The following is a 14861-nucleotide window of genomic DNA, read 5'->3' as shown; positions in this document are numbered from 1 at the left end:
TCCTGCACCAGCAGCACATCAGCGTCTCTTGTTCCAGCAGCAGGACATCGGCGTCTCCCATTGCACCATGCAGACCTCCACGCCTCGAGTGCCACCAGCAGTACTCAATGCGAGCTGGACGCTCAGGGCACTTATGGCCACCCACCTTTGTGAGGTCAAAGGCTGACAGTGACTCTCTGCTGACCTCACACGGCTCTCGGGCGCCCCGATGGCAGAGGTTACGGCGGTAAGCTGACTGCCAGGAGAAAAGGCTGACATGAAGTGGCTGCTCCACCATGCCAGGAGCAAGGTCTGCTGGAATGGGGGTTCGGAGGGGAGCTCGGCCTTCGGCCTGGGAACTGTGCCTGGGAGCCAGGGATGTCCTTGGTGTGCAGCTGGACACCTGGGCCTGAGAAAGCAAGGTTTCTTTAGAGAGAATTGGAAGCATCGTCACCTAGTGGCTGTGTCAGGGGGACGAGAGAAATGCACAGCATCTCTTGGTTCCCTGAAGTGCACGTGTCCTACGCCCTTGGATGTCTCCATGATAGAAAAAGGGACTGATTTTTACCCAAAACAGAGCTCCTTTCTTTCGGGAGCTTCTCATGCTGCGTGTCCTCCTCTTTCTTGTATTTGGCTATGACTTTAGGCTTGTTCTTGCTACTCCTTAAGCAGACTGAAGCTTCCCCGGATCATCACGTTAACTGATTTTCACTACCTCTAAGTGCCTTTCCTCCACTTCTCATCTAATTAATTAGTGCTATCCTCTTCACGCCTGCTACAGAGGTATCTTTCCTACCTGGTACAAGCTAGAAGAGCTTAGCAGCATCCATACGTCTCTTTCCTTTAGTCATCACAGTTACTTGCTCGAGGTAATTTGTGTTGAGCAGTAATCAACAGGAAGTGTCACCAAGCCATGGCTGCATTTGCTTGTGTCTTATGGAATCCCTGCAGCTGTGTCCCCTCCCAGCTTCCTGTGTGCCCCAAGCATCCTCGCTTGCAGGGCAGTAGAAGATGCAGAAAAGTCCTGGCCTTAGTGGAAGCACTGCCCTGCAAGAGCTAAGACATCCCTCTTAGCAGCACGCTGTAGCCCCGAAATCCCAAAAAACGGCACATGCCAGCTACTGGGAAGGAAATGAACTCTGTCATTGTGATATACCCGCTCAAGGCCCTGCTCTTTGGCCCAGGTGTCTACGAGGCGGTTTTGGAAATGAATCCTGTTGTGTGACTCCGTTCTTTCTGGGTGCTACATCCCCATAAAGCTTGCTTTTCAAGGCCCAGGAGGCTCTGCCGGGCACTGGCCTGGGTTCCCAGCCTGACCCACCTGCTGGGAATCAGGGAGGCTCGGTCGGTGTCTTGTGTTGGGTTTACGAGGACAGGTTCTGGTAGCGGGGGGCTGCAGGGGTGCCCTCTGTGAGGAGAATGCAGCAGCTGCCCCATGTTAGATAAGGGCCGGTTCCAGGAGGCTCCAGAGGGACCCGCTGCTGCCCAGAACTGAGACAAAAAGGATGATGTTTTGCGCCTGTGTGAGAGCCCACCTAAGAAAGGGAAAGAAACCTGCTGCACAGCAGCGTCTGGGTCAGGGAGGAGTGAGAAACCTCTCTGCAGCCCCCAAGGTGAGTGCAGCAGGAGGCAGGAGGTGCTCCAGGCTCACAGCAGCAGTTCCCCTGCGGCCTGGGGAGAGGCCCCTGGTGGAGCAGGCTGTCCCCCTGCAGCCCACGGGTCCCACACGGAGCAGATCTCCACGCTGCAGCCCGTGGAGGAGCCCCCGGTGGAGCAGGTGGATGTGGCCTGGAGGAGGCCGCGGCCTGTGGAGAGCCCCCGCAGGAGCAGGCCCGGCCTGGACTGGAACAGGCTCTGCTGAGCCTCTTTTGCCCGTGACGATCATTGTGGAGTGATCTCCCTGTCCTTCTCTCAGCCCTTGAGCCCCTTCCATCCTATTTTCTCCCCTTTCCGTTTGAGGAGGGGCAGGGAGAGAGCGGTTGAGGTGGAGCTCAGCTGCCCAGCTGAGGAAAAACACCACACCTGCTGTTCTTCGACCCTCAGCAACCCCACAGCATCTTCCTGGAAGGGATCCCTTTCCTTCACGCCTGACAGGCGCCGCCTCCAGAGGCTTGTGCCCCGTTTCCGATCGCTTTCTCAGTGCCCCCTTCCCCAGAGAAGGATCCCAGCTGCTTGGCTTCCCTGCCCTCCGATTCCAGGCTCCCGGAGCTGTTATCCCAGCATCGCAGCAGCCAGGTGACAATGTGCTCGCCTGCATGACAGCTGAAATCTTGTTTATTGGCGACTGATACGGCAACGGGGTAGTCCCCGGAGCCAGCTGTAGGGCCTGTCCCAGGGTTGGAGGGGCTGCAGGGAACATCACAGGGGTTGCAGGGGCTGCAGGTAAAATCACAGTTGTTGGAGGGGCTGCAGTTAAAATTACAGCAGTTGCAGGGGCTGCAGGTAAAATCACAAGTGTTGCAGGGGCTGCAGGGTGCATCACAGGTTTGCATCAGATCAACCAAAAGAAATTACGTCAGCTAGGGTCAACGTTTTACGCATTCTTCGAGTTATATCTGCGTGGCCCTTTTGGAAGGAGCCCAGATCAGAGCGTTTCTCGTTGTGGATTTCAGGCTCCAGTCCAGGTTAAGCTGTGCAGGTCGTTATTCATGCAAGGATATAGAGAGTTGGAGGATGGACGGGAGTCGTGGAGGTGGGAGCCCCTTTCTTGGAGATGATATGTGCCCATCCATGTGGGGAGGAATTACCTTGGCCTAATAAGTACAAGGTGTTTTCACACTTTGTGTGTTCCTTCAAGGCCTCCACCAAAGGTGTCAAGGTGAATATCAAACAGACCTGAAGAGGCCCAGGAACTGGGCTAAGGAGGCAGTTGCTATAGGAACAGAGTGGCTCATGGTGGATAATATTGAATGATATGTCACATTCACAAACTCACTGCGCTGAGGCAGTGTCTCAAAGGAGGCATTAAAGCAAACCCAAGGAACAGAGAGTGAGCTGAGGCTGGGAGCTGACCTCCTGCTGCCAGCTGGTGTCAGGGCACGGGCACAGAAATGCACGTTGCATCTGTGAATTCTGGGGATCATGCACAGATTTCCTGTGTGTTAGCATGCTTGTGCTTGTGGCTGTGCTTATAGCCATGAGGGACACATAGGGCTGTATTAGTGCTTTTCCTGGGTTTGCTTCCCTGACACGTGATATGCTAGAAAGCATGTGGCCCAATATTATGTACTTTAGCAGGGAAGTGTGATTTTCACACACAAACATAAGTAATGTCCTCAGCTGCAAGCAGATCTCTGCCACCAAAGCACAGTGTTCCTGGGGTAGCTCTTTTCCATTTGATGCATACAAAGCAGAACAAAAACGCTGATGAAGTCACCAAAGCATAGTGACTAGATTTCCAGGGGCAGTGATTTCCTTCGTATCAGGGCAGACACAGATCCCTTTTGCTCATTTTGGAAATTATGTCCAAATCTCGGGGGTCAGAGCGATGGAGGATGTCGACTTCTAATAATTCCTACAGGCTTTGTCTTCCACCATGGAGAACCGTCTTTATGTGATGCAACTTCCCACTGAAGGGGAATTCCTGCACATTGTAAGGCTCTAGTCCATATGAGCTGGCCCCAGATACCATGGGTAGGTCCACATCCCAGACGGAGCAGAGCAGCATACATAGCTGCAACAGGCTTGAATAAGGACGCTGGTCGGTGGATAGTAGGACTGTTGCTTGGTAGTTTTAAGCTGCTGGGCAGCTGAACTCCACCATAGCCACTCTTTCACTCCCCCTCCTCAAAGGAAAAGGGGGAAAAAATATGATGAAAAGGGCTCAAGGAATTGTGATAAGGACAGGGAGATCACTCAACAATTATCGTCCTGGACAAAACAGATGCAGCACAGGGAGATTAATATAATTTGTTGCCTATCACTAGCAGACTACAATAGTGAAAAATTAAAAGCAAACTTAAAACCCCTTTTACCTCCTATCCACCCTGCTCTACCTCCTCCTGCCGAGTGTTGCAGGGGAATGGGGGATGTGGGCTGTGGTCAGTCCCTAACACTATCACCTAACACAACATCCCTAACACTTCATCACCTGCTGCTCCTCCACGGTCCCTCTCTGCCCCTGTTCCACGCGGGGTCCCTCCCACGGGATGCCGTCCTTCCCGAAATGAGCCTGCGGGGGCTGCTTACAGGCCACCATTCTTGAGGAACTGTTCCGATATGGGTCTGTACCACAGGGTCCGTCCGTCAGGAGCAAACTGCTCCAACCTGGGTCCCCCACGGGTGGCAGCTCCCCCCAGGCCCCCTGCTCCTGCGTGGGCTCCTCTCCATGGCTGCAGCTCTGGCCTGGGGCCTGCTCCTGCGGGGGCTCTCCACAGGCCGCGGCCTCCTCCAGGCCACATCCACCTGCTCCAGCGGGGGCTCCTCCACGGGCTGCAGCGTGGAGATCTGCTCCGTGTGGGACCCGTGGGCTGCAGGGGGACAGCCTGCTCCACCAGGGGCCTCTCCCCAGGCCGCAGGGGAACTGCTGCTGTGAGCCTGGAGCACCTCCTGCCTCCTGCTGCACTCACCTTGGGGGCTGCAGGGCTGGTTCTCTCTCCTTGCTCTTCCAGCTTCTGTTGCACAGCAGTATTTCCCCCTTCTTAAATCTGCTCTCCCGCAGGTGCAAACAACATCGCTTATAGGCTCAGCTCTGGCAAGCGCCGTGGCCCTTCTGGAGTTGGCTGGAGCTGGCTCTTATCTGACACGGGCAGCTTCCGCACTGTTCTCACAGAGGCCACGCCTGCAGCCCCCTGCTCCCAATCCCTATGCAGTAATTACAAAGCCTCTGTGCTTTGGGCTGTCGTGATCCTTCTGCAAGTGCAGGGTAGGCGCAAGGTTGCTTTGCATTTCCAAAAGGAGTAAGAAAGCCTCCAACCCCACTGGACCTCAGCCACTTGCAGGTTTCAAGCAACACTCCCCACTTTCAGTTATCTCCCTCCCATGCACACAGTGGAAGCAAGGTTGAGCAAACACCTGTTTTGAAAAGGTTTATATCAATGAAGAATAAAAGAATTCTACTACCCCCAATCTCTCTGTGCATCCAAGGCAAAAATCGTGGATTGTTCTGCCTCAACACTGTTTTCAGACCAAATTTGTCAAGTCATCTAGCAGAGGATTTCTCTCTTGTTCACTCACTAGCTTATTAGAGCACCAGTTTTCATAGGTGATAGAGCAAATTCCTCAACTGTCTGAAGGGACTTGATCCCAGAAAACTTCAAAACTGCAGATGACTCATGATTTTCTGGTGAAGCATCTATTAAATTAGAGCTGTTCCCCTTAGGGCACAGTGAGACAATGTGAGAAGAACCCTGTATCGCACTGATTGAGGCTTTATAACTCTACAGAATTGTCAGCCAACAATAAATGGAAGGTGCAGGAGGAATGTTCTTTCTTCCTCCTTGCCCTGCCATACGTTAGCGGACAGCTTGTGGTGCGGTATAGGTTCAGAGCGTCGCAGAAGAAGGATTTGAACCCAGGCTCTCCACAGTCTGCACCACTGCCTTCCTGAGGGCTTTTGACTCTTTTTTGTTTGTTTGTTTTGTTTTGTTTTTGCTTTTGTGGATGGTGTCTAAGTCTGGGGGAAAAAGAACCAACTGTGGGAGGAGGGAATGCTACTCCTGTCTGTGATAGTGATGATTTCCGGACAGTGGTAGCAACAGAGCTTCTGCAGGGAAGAGAAAATTACAGGCAGTCTCTGTTGCTATTCCACGTACTGTGAGTACTGTGTGCAGTTTTGGGCACCACAGTATGAGAAAAAGATATAAAACTGTTAGAGAGTGTCCAAAGAAGGGCAACAAACAGGAGGGTCTCTTTTAACAGGTGTATTGAGATTTGTGGCAAGGTTTTGGTAGCAAGGTCAGGGGCTGCACTGTGCTGGACACAGCAACAGATGCACCATAGGCCAAACTCAGACAACAAGCCAAGGTGTGTTGCCTCTGAGAATGCACAGAAAATATTGGATGGAGAGAGTTGGAGAGAACAAAAAGAATGAGGAACAACAGAGGGAACATCAAGGTCATAGGAGGAGGAGAAGTAGATGCTCCATGGTGGAGCAGATATTCTTTGAAACCTGTGGAGGATCCATGCCAGAACAGATGAATATTCCTGACAGGGACTGCAGCCTGTGGAGGACCCACACTGGAGCAAAGTAGAAACGAGAAGAAAGGATAGGCAGAGAAGAACTGCTGCACATTAACCACAGCCTCAACCTGTGCTGCCCATTTCCCCAGTGAATGGACTGAGCGAGATCAGCAGGTGGAAAACAGGTGCTTGGAGTGAAGTTGAGCCCAGAAGAGGAGGAAAAGTGTTACCCCTATGTGGTTTGATGTTTGTCCTTTTGCTTCCCAACACCTGAACTAGTAATTAAACTTATACAAATTAATTGACATTAAATTAATTTCCTCAAGTTAAGAGAGATTTTTCCACAACAATCATTGATAAGCAATATCCCTGTCTTTATCAAAACCCATGAGCTTTCTCGTTCCTTTTTTTTCCCCGATTTTATCCCCTGCCCTGCTGAGGTGGGCAGGAAGTGAGCAGGCTACGTTACATCCAACAGAAGCTCTAACACATTTTTCATTGGAGAAGTAGACTTTGAAATGCCAAACACCTTTACATCTCTAAATATTATTTAGATACCACATGTTGTTAATTTTTACAAGTAATATTGCATGTTGTTAATTCTTCTAACATCTAGGCTATACATTCAAAATCAGTTATCTAATAAAGTCTATTTATTAAAAAATATATAAAAAACATATAACACATATTGTGTTATAAAGCACACAATTCCCTACCAATGACAACAAAAAAAATCATCTAATTGAGCATGCAGTTTCCATTAACCTGTTTTTTTTCCAAATACACAACAACACATACACATGTACGTGATGTTGGTTTTTTTCTTTTCATCATTTCTCACTGAAGCAATACCCATCCCGTATTGGATCTGTGTCATTACTCTAAGTTTTGTTTCTAATGTACTTGAAAAACTTCTTAACTCTACTGATTGCAACAGTGGATTTTTTCCTAGTGATCTTAACTCCATTTATCAATTACTTATTCCCTTAAATTCCTGCTTTTAAGAGATCGTTAGGTATTCACCATCTCTCACTATAATTTATAGCTTTTCTTTTCTTTTTCAATAGTTCAGCCCTAGTCAACTCGGAGTTGGGGAGCAGCAGCTTCTATGGAGATACTATGCTGAAAAAAAAAAAAAAAAAAAAGATGAGGGAAAAGGAATGTGGGACAGAGAGATGGGGCAAGGGGGGTGGTTTGACCAGGATACCTTGAGAGTCTGGGAAGAGAAGAAATGGATGGGTGCTTAAGAGGTGAGATCGCTCTTGGCAGCATCACAGCCTGCATACTGAAGAATTGTGACAAGCAGTTTAGAAATGTGAGTTATTGGTGGTCTTCTGTTGATCTGCAGCTGTGCTCCATGGCTATAGCTGTAATTTCAGCAGTTTACTGTGTAAGCCGCATGTTGCCACTTCATTGATCAAGGCAATGCTGTTCAGTTGCAGGGAAGAGGGGCAAGACACAGGGAAGAAACAGAGGGAATGGAGAAAACTGTACAGTCTGGATATGCACAAGTAGCAATAAAATCAGTGCTGGACAGAAAGAGACAAGACAGACAGACAGACAGACAGACAGGAAGAAAGAAAGAGACAAGAAAGAGAAAGAAAGAAAGAAAGAAAGAAAGAAAGAAAGAAAGAAAGAAAGAAAGAAAGAAAGAAAGAAAGAAAGAAAGAAAGAAAGAAAGAAAGAAAAAGAAAAAGAAAGAAAGAAAGAAAGAAAGAAAGAAGAGAAAGAAAGAAAAATAGAAAACCCCACACTCATAAAAATGAGAAACATCCAGGCATAAAAGGACATAAAACAAAGACAACTGTCATGATGTGGTATGATAGGATCTAGGAGAAAGCAGAAATCCAGCAATGCTGTCTTTCCTACTCCTCAAAACCAATTCAGTTGACAACTATGGATGCTTCCAGCTGGAAAAAAATGGAAGAATGAAGTGGAGGACTCCTTGCCATCGCTGTGTTTCTGGAGCGCACCTCTACCTTTCTGCCCAACATGGGATGGTTCTTGGGAGATAATTGCAGAATGTGAAAAAACATGACCAAAACCAGAGGACCCATCTCCACAACTGCATGATAAAGATAAAAGACATCTCTAGATGCAGACCTTAGAGCTCCAATTCACTATGTCCCACTACTGGAAGTTATTTTTATGCTTTGTTTTTAAGGCCACTGGCTGCCTCCTCCCTTATGCTCTCCATTCCCCCTGTTGTCCTGTCTTCTTTCTCCTGCATTGCTTCCTTTCCTTGGTGGACCTTGATGAGATCTTTGATATTGTGTTGTATATCTATGTACGAAGGCAGTATGTCTCTTATTCTTTTACACTGCTGACTGCTACCCCATATACCTCTGCAAGTTTTCTTACAAGGGATTAAGAGAGAAAGGCCTGTGCCTGGCAGAGGGAGCAGTGAATGATGATCTAGCAAAGCAGTCTATCACAGACAGACGACACTGGCCCAGAAATCCTGCTTGAAAATTTGGTGTACATGAAACTGAGACAGAAATTGGAACTTTCGACCAAACGCTGTAGGTTAGAAGTTGTTTTAGCTGAACGTACTGGGCACATATTTGAACGCAAAAGGTAAGGTATTGTTTTGTTCCTGTAAGATCTGAGTGTTTCACACAGCACTCCAATATCCTCTCTTAAGTAGGGGAGGCAACCATAAAATGCAGAAGTTGGCAGATGCACAGGATGTGAGGTACTCTCAGTAGAGAATTTGTTCCTAATATATATTCTAAATCTAACTTTTCAGTTTAAAGCGGTTACTCCTTGTCCTGTCGCTCCAGGCCCTGATAAAGACTCCCTCCCCAGCTTTCCTACAGGTTGCCTTTCAGTACAGGAAGGCTCTCCCTGGTGTCGCAGTAAGCTCACCTGTTACCCAGGGGTCACAGTTATTTCCTGTGATGGGAATAATGACAAGGGTTAATCTACTGCAGGTGATTTCATACAATTATAGAAAAGCTTTTGTTGGAAAGCACCTTAGAGGTCTCCAGATCACCCCCGTACTTCAAGCAGGGCCATTTTTAAAGCCCTGTCATATTGCTCAGGGGCTTGTACAGTCAAATTTTGAATGGCCCCAGCAAGAGACCCTACAGTCTCACTGTGTGCCTTTGCCAGTGCCTAGGCAGAGTGTGCTTCCCCTGCTGGTCCTGGTGAGATGAACTGATACAAGTTTTGAGAAAACAGAAGTTTATGCTACTGCATGAAGTACCCTTTGTAACATTTTTTTTTTTTTTTTAACCTTTACCGTTTCTTATCTGAAATTTGAAATCCATCAGGGAACTCAACCTGGCACACAGTAAAACTGATGGCAGATACTTCACAATATTATTTGAATTTCACGTAAATAGAACAGACTAGCAACTTACTTAGGAGAAGTAATACAATTTTAGAAATATTCAAAACCAAAGGCATTCCAAACTAAGTTTAAGTTCAGAGGAAATCCAAAGGAAAAACTAATTTTGAAACTAATAATCAGAGAACATAATCTTCTACAAACGATAGATTTTCCTCCTGCATTGGGTAATTTTGATCTGTCTTTAATGATCATCTCGATATGGCTTTGACACTGAGTATTTTGCTTTGCCACTGCATTAAGTCTTCTTCTCATGTGTGGTAAATGTCCTGCTCTCATGGGATGGGCCTAGGAGACATACGCACTGTGTCTCATGATGCTTGGATATCATCTTAAATCTGTGAGAAGAGGAAAGGTCTCACTGCTTCCTGAACAGGGAATTGGATGTCTGCAGTTGAGAACCCTCTGTCTAATCTAGAAACGTGAAGGAAGGAGTTTGCTGGATTGCAAGTGACAGTGAAGAAAGCCACAGATGACATATCGAACTGATTGAAATGTTATTTAGCTCAGGGCATGGCTAATGATGTGGAGCTGGAATAGTTTGACGATTGTAATTACACTCACTATCATTGTTATTTGTTTACAGGATGGTAATGCCTAAAGGTCCCGCTGGAGCCTGAAACAAGGTTGTGCTGGGTGCTGCACGTGCATATATCAGTGGCGATTTGAGAGCTAGTGATACAAACAGACAAAACAGAGATTGAAAGGAGAAACAGAGGGATAGAGATAAGAAGATCTCCCTGCAGGTCATTTAGGGTAACCAGCCATGAGTGCAGTGCATCCAGGTCTCCAGTGCTCTGCTGGCCCAGCCAGATGAATGGAAAACATTGCAGCTTTGGAAAAATAGTGTTTCTTCTAATTCTTTGGCCACAGTTTTGATGTTTTAGGACTGCTTTTTTTTTTTTTTTCCTTTTTTTCTTTTCCCCATTTGTGCTAGAAAAGGTGAACTTTTCAAATACCTATTCTGAATTAAAATATCGTTTTCATTGTTATGTTTCTGTTTTGTTGGCACTATTCATAATGACTTCTACCCTTCGGTGGAAGCAAAAGCTTATCATACCATAAAATTGGAAAGATCACAGAAAACTTCAGAGCTTTTGAAGAAAGGTGAGGAAAATCCATTCCCTGCTCTAGGCAGAGAGAGTGGCTGATTTCCAGAAAGGTAAATGGGCAGGATAAGGCCGCTTCATGTTCACTGATGGCCAGTTGTATGGACTGTGAAGATAATGGACTACCAGCACAAGAGACGGTGCCAATAATCTAATCCAATACGATCTATTTCAAGTGGTGGAGACCTGATACTCTATGACAATGTGAGGAAGACCTAACTGTCAGGCAAACTTTGAGATGATCATGTTCAGGATCTAAAACTGTTATGACAAGTGTCAACACAGGAAGGGTGAAACAAAGGCATGAATGTCATACAAGGACCGATAAATCTCAGGAAGGCTGGAAACCAAGGCAAATGGATGGAATAAGATGGTGCTTTGTGTTAGCAAGAAGCAGAGGATAGAGAAATTAAATGTTATGGGTCAGCAAAAGAGTGGTTTTGTGCAAATCACTGCTAAAGATAGACAGCCTTGCTAGCCTGCTCTTTGCTCTTAGCTCCAGTGTAATAGTGAATTATCTCTGTACAGTTATCAGACACGTAAACAATAATGGGAATTATGGGAGACTTTAACTTCCCAGCAAAAGATTAAAAGATAATTACCACTTATGTTCATACAGGTATACTATGTGATGGATTTCTTCACAAAGGTGAAAAAATATAAGACCGTTTTAGACTTGGCTCCTGTATGGGTTTAAATGTAGTAAAATTTGAATAAAGTGTGATCATGAGCTGACTTTTCTCATTTTACATTTCAAGACAGACAAAACCAGGTTTAGAATGAAGGTTCTGAGGCTTAGAAATGCAAACCTTGAAATCTAAGGAAATGAATAATTGAGTGTGACTAAGCAGCTCTGGGACTTGAGTGCAGAGAAGGCACAGTTAAAATTCAAAATTCAAAGAGGAAAAAAGCGATGAGAAAAGGTATGTTTCAGAGGTTAAAAACTGCAGAAATAAAGTAAGAATGACCAAAAACCTCCTTCACATAGGAAATTAAACAATAATAGTAAGTGGTACTTAAGCCACAGAAACCAGGGGGAAGAAAGAGAACAAATTAGGACAGTTGCACACTTGAGGCAAAAATAGGTCAAAAGTTACTGATGTCTCAAATGCTGCAAATCTGATTTCCTGCATCTAACAGCAACAACAATGTGATATTAAGGGCAGTGACAGGACTCCCATTGAAAAGGAGGGTAGGGCACTAGGCGCAACATCATCTGGGGTGAAATAAAAATCTATAGTGATTCAAGTGAAAAATGAAAAGCTGATATCTACCTAGCCTGTTAACAGCATTGGCACGCAGAACAACAAGTCAAGTAGGAAAAATGCATAACAATTGTGCAAATCGGGGATAGTCCCCAGAATGGGAGAGTAACAAATATACTTCTGTCCAGAAGAGGGTAAAGAGTCATCCAGACAAGTTTGGGCCTGTTAGTTTGACATCAACACCGTGCAAAGTTTTGTAGCAAGAACAGATAAGACCAGGGAAGTAGGGGGTAATGTGTAATTTACAAGATAATTTATCAGAGCTAAATTGTTTCCAGACAATTTAGTAGCTTTCCTTTGTAGGACCAGTTCTTCCCTACACAGGGGATGAACTCCATCTATTTCACTTTCTGTGAGCTTCTGATACATTATCTACGGATTTGGGCTTTGGGGCTGCAAGAGAATAAAGGGAATTTGCAATTGTTCACACTGAAGAGGGAATTACCAGCAAAGGAGTGGTTACCTATGGTAATTCTCAGAGACAGTTCTGAAACTGCAGCTGCTAAGGAGGCAAAGACTCATGGAGAAATGTAGGCTGGAAGGGACCTCTGAAAACCCAACCTCCTATTCAGGGCAGAGCTGACTTCAAAGTTAGATATGTTCGGTATGGACACGGTGGCTGAAGATTAAAAATTACACATGAGCTTTGAGATTTGAAGGAGACATAAGGCTGGGAAGTACTACCAAGCCTGACAGAAGGCTATCGCTTGTGATTGAAATGGTTCAGGTGAAGTGACATGTGATAATACAAAGCAGAGCCATTCTCAGAGATTCTCAAAAAAGGGTGATTTTTTGTCATGTTTGCTATATGGCAGTCAGGAGTTTAAAACAAACAAACAAACAAAATGACAAGAAAACCTCTTATGAGCAAGTTTGGACAGGAAATTGGTAGAAACTTCCCATTTTAAGAATGAAGTGCACCATAGCTATGAAGTCAGCATTCACCTAAGCAGTAATGGCCAACTCAAATCCCCCACAAGAAAGCAGTGGACAAACCAGAACACTAACAAACATGTTGGGGTCTAGAGTCAAACAGATATACCTAACTTTATTATACCTCAGCATCTGAGGGATTGCTTTTAGAGGCTGAGGGCTTGTACCCCATTTCCAATCACTTTCTCTGTGCCCCCTTCCCCAGAGAAGGAAGCTCCTTGGCTTCACTGCCCTCTGATTCAGCTGCCCGCTGAGGCTGCCCGCTCCTCAGCACCTGTAAGCAGCAGCACCTTCAGGTCTCCTCCTGCACCAGCAGCACATCAGCGTCTCTTGTTCCAGCAGCAGGACATCGGCGTCTCCCATTGCACCATGCAGACCTCCACGCCTCGAGTGCCACCAGCAGTACTCAATGCGAGCTGGACGCTCAGGGCACTTATGGCCACCCACCTTTGTGAGGTCAAAGGCTGACAGTGACTCTCTGCTGACCTCACACGGCTCTCGGGCGCCCCGATGGCAGAGGTTACGGCGGTAAGCTGACTGCCAGGAGAAAAGGCTGACATGAAGTGGCTGCTCCACAATGCCAGGAGCAAGGTCTGCTGGAATGGGGGTTCGGAGGGGAGCTCGGCCTTCGGCCTGGGAACTGTGCCTGGGAGCCAGGGACGTCCTTGGTGTGCAGCTGGACACCTGGGCCTGAGAAAGCAAGGTTTCTTTAGAGAGAATTGGAAGCATCGTCACCTAGTGGCTGTGTCAGGGGGACGAGAGAAATGCACAGCATCTCTTGGTTCCCTGAAGTGCACGTGTCCTACGCCCTTGGATGTCTCCATGATAGAAAAAGGGACTGATTTTTACCCAAAACAGAGCTCCTTTCTCTCGGGAGCTTCTCATGCTGCGTGTCCTCCTCTCTTTCTTGTATTTGGCTATGACTTTAGGCTTGTTCTTGCTGCTCCTTAAGCAGACTGAAGCTTCCACGGATCATCACGTTAACTGATTTTCACTACCTCTAAGTGCCTTTCCTCCACTTCTCATCTAATTAATTAGTGCTATCCTCTTCACGCCTGCTACAGAGGTATCTTTCCTACCTGGTACAATCTAGAAGAGCTTAGCAGCATCCATACGTCTCTTTCCTTTAGTCCTCACAGTAGACTTGCTCGAGGTAATTTGTGTTGAGCAGTAATCAACAGGAAGTGTCACCAAGCCAAGGCTGCATTTGCTTGTGTCTTATGGAATCCCTGCAGCTGTGTCCCCTCCCAGCTTCCTGTGTGCCCCAAGCATCCTCGCTTGCAGGGCAGTAGAAGATGCAGAAAAGTCCTGGCCTTAGTGGAAGCACTGCCCTGCAAGAGCTAAGACATCCCTCTTAGCAGCACGCTGTAGCCCCGAAATCCCAAAAAACGGCACATGCCAGCTACTGGGAAGGAAATGAACTCTGTCATTGTGATATACCCGCTCAAGGCCCTGCTCTTTGGCCCAGGTGTCTACGAGGCGGTTTTGGAAATGAATCCTGTTGTGTGACTCCGTTCTTTCTGGGTGCTACGTCCCCATAAAGCTTGCTTTTCAAGGCCCAGGAGGCTCTGCCGGGCACTGGCCTGGGTTCCCAGCCTGACCCACCTGCTGGGAATCAGGGAGGCTCGGTCGGTGTCTTGTGTTGGGTTTACGAGGACAGGTTCTGGTAGCGGGGGGCTGCAGGGGTGTCCTCTGTGAGGAGAATGCAGCAGCTGCCCCATGTTAGATAAGGGCCGGTTCCAGGAGGCTCCAGAGGGACCCGCTGCTGCCCAGAACTGAGACAAAAAGGATGATGTTTTGCGCCTGTGTGAGAGCCCACCTAAGAAAGGGAAAGAAACCTGCTGCACAGCAGCGTCTGGGTCAGGGAGGAGTGAGAAACCTCTCTGCAGCCCCCAAGGTGAGTGCAGCAGGAGGCAGGAGGTGCTCCAGGCTCACAGCAGCAGTTCCCCTGCGGCCTGGGGAGAGGCCCCTGGTGGAGCAGGCTGTCCCCCTGCAGCCCATGGGTCCCACACGGAGCAGATCTCCACGCTGCAGCCCGTGGAGGAGCCCCCGCTGGAGCAGGTGGATGTGGCCTGGAGGAGGCCGCGGCCTGTGGAGAGCCCC

Source organism: Anser cygnoides, chromosome W (genome assembly GCF_040182565.1).
Source record: "Anser cygnoides isolate HZ-2024a breed goose chromosome W, Taihu_goose_T2T_genome, whole genome shotgun sequence".
Lineage (NCBI taxonomy): Eukaryota > Metazoa > Chordata > Aves > Anseriformes > Anatidae > Anser > Anser cygnoides.
Note: the sequence above shows the minus strand (reverse complement) of the source record.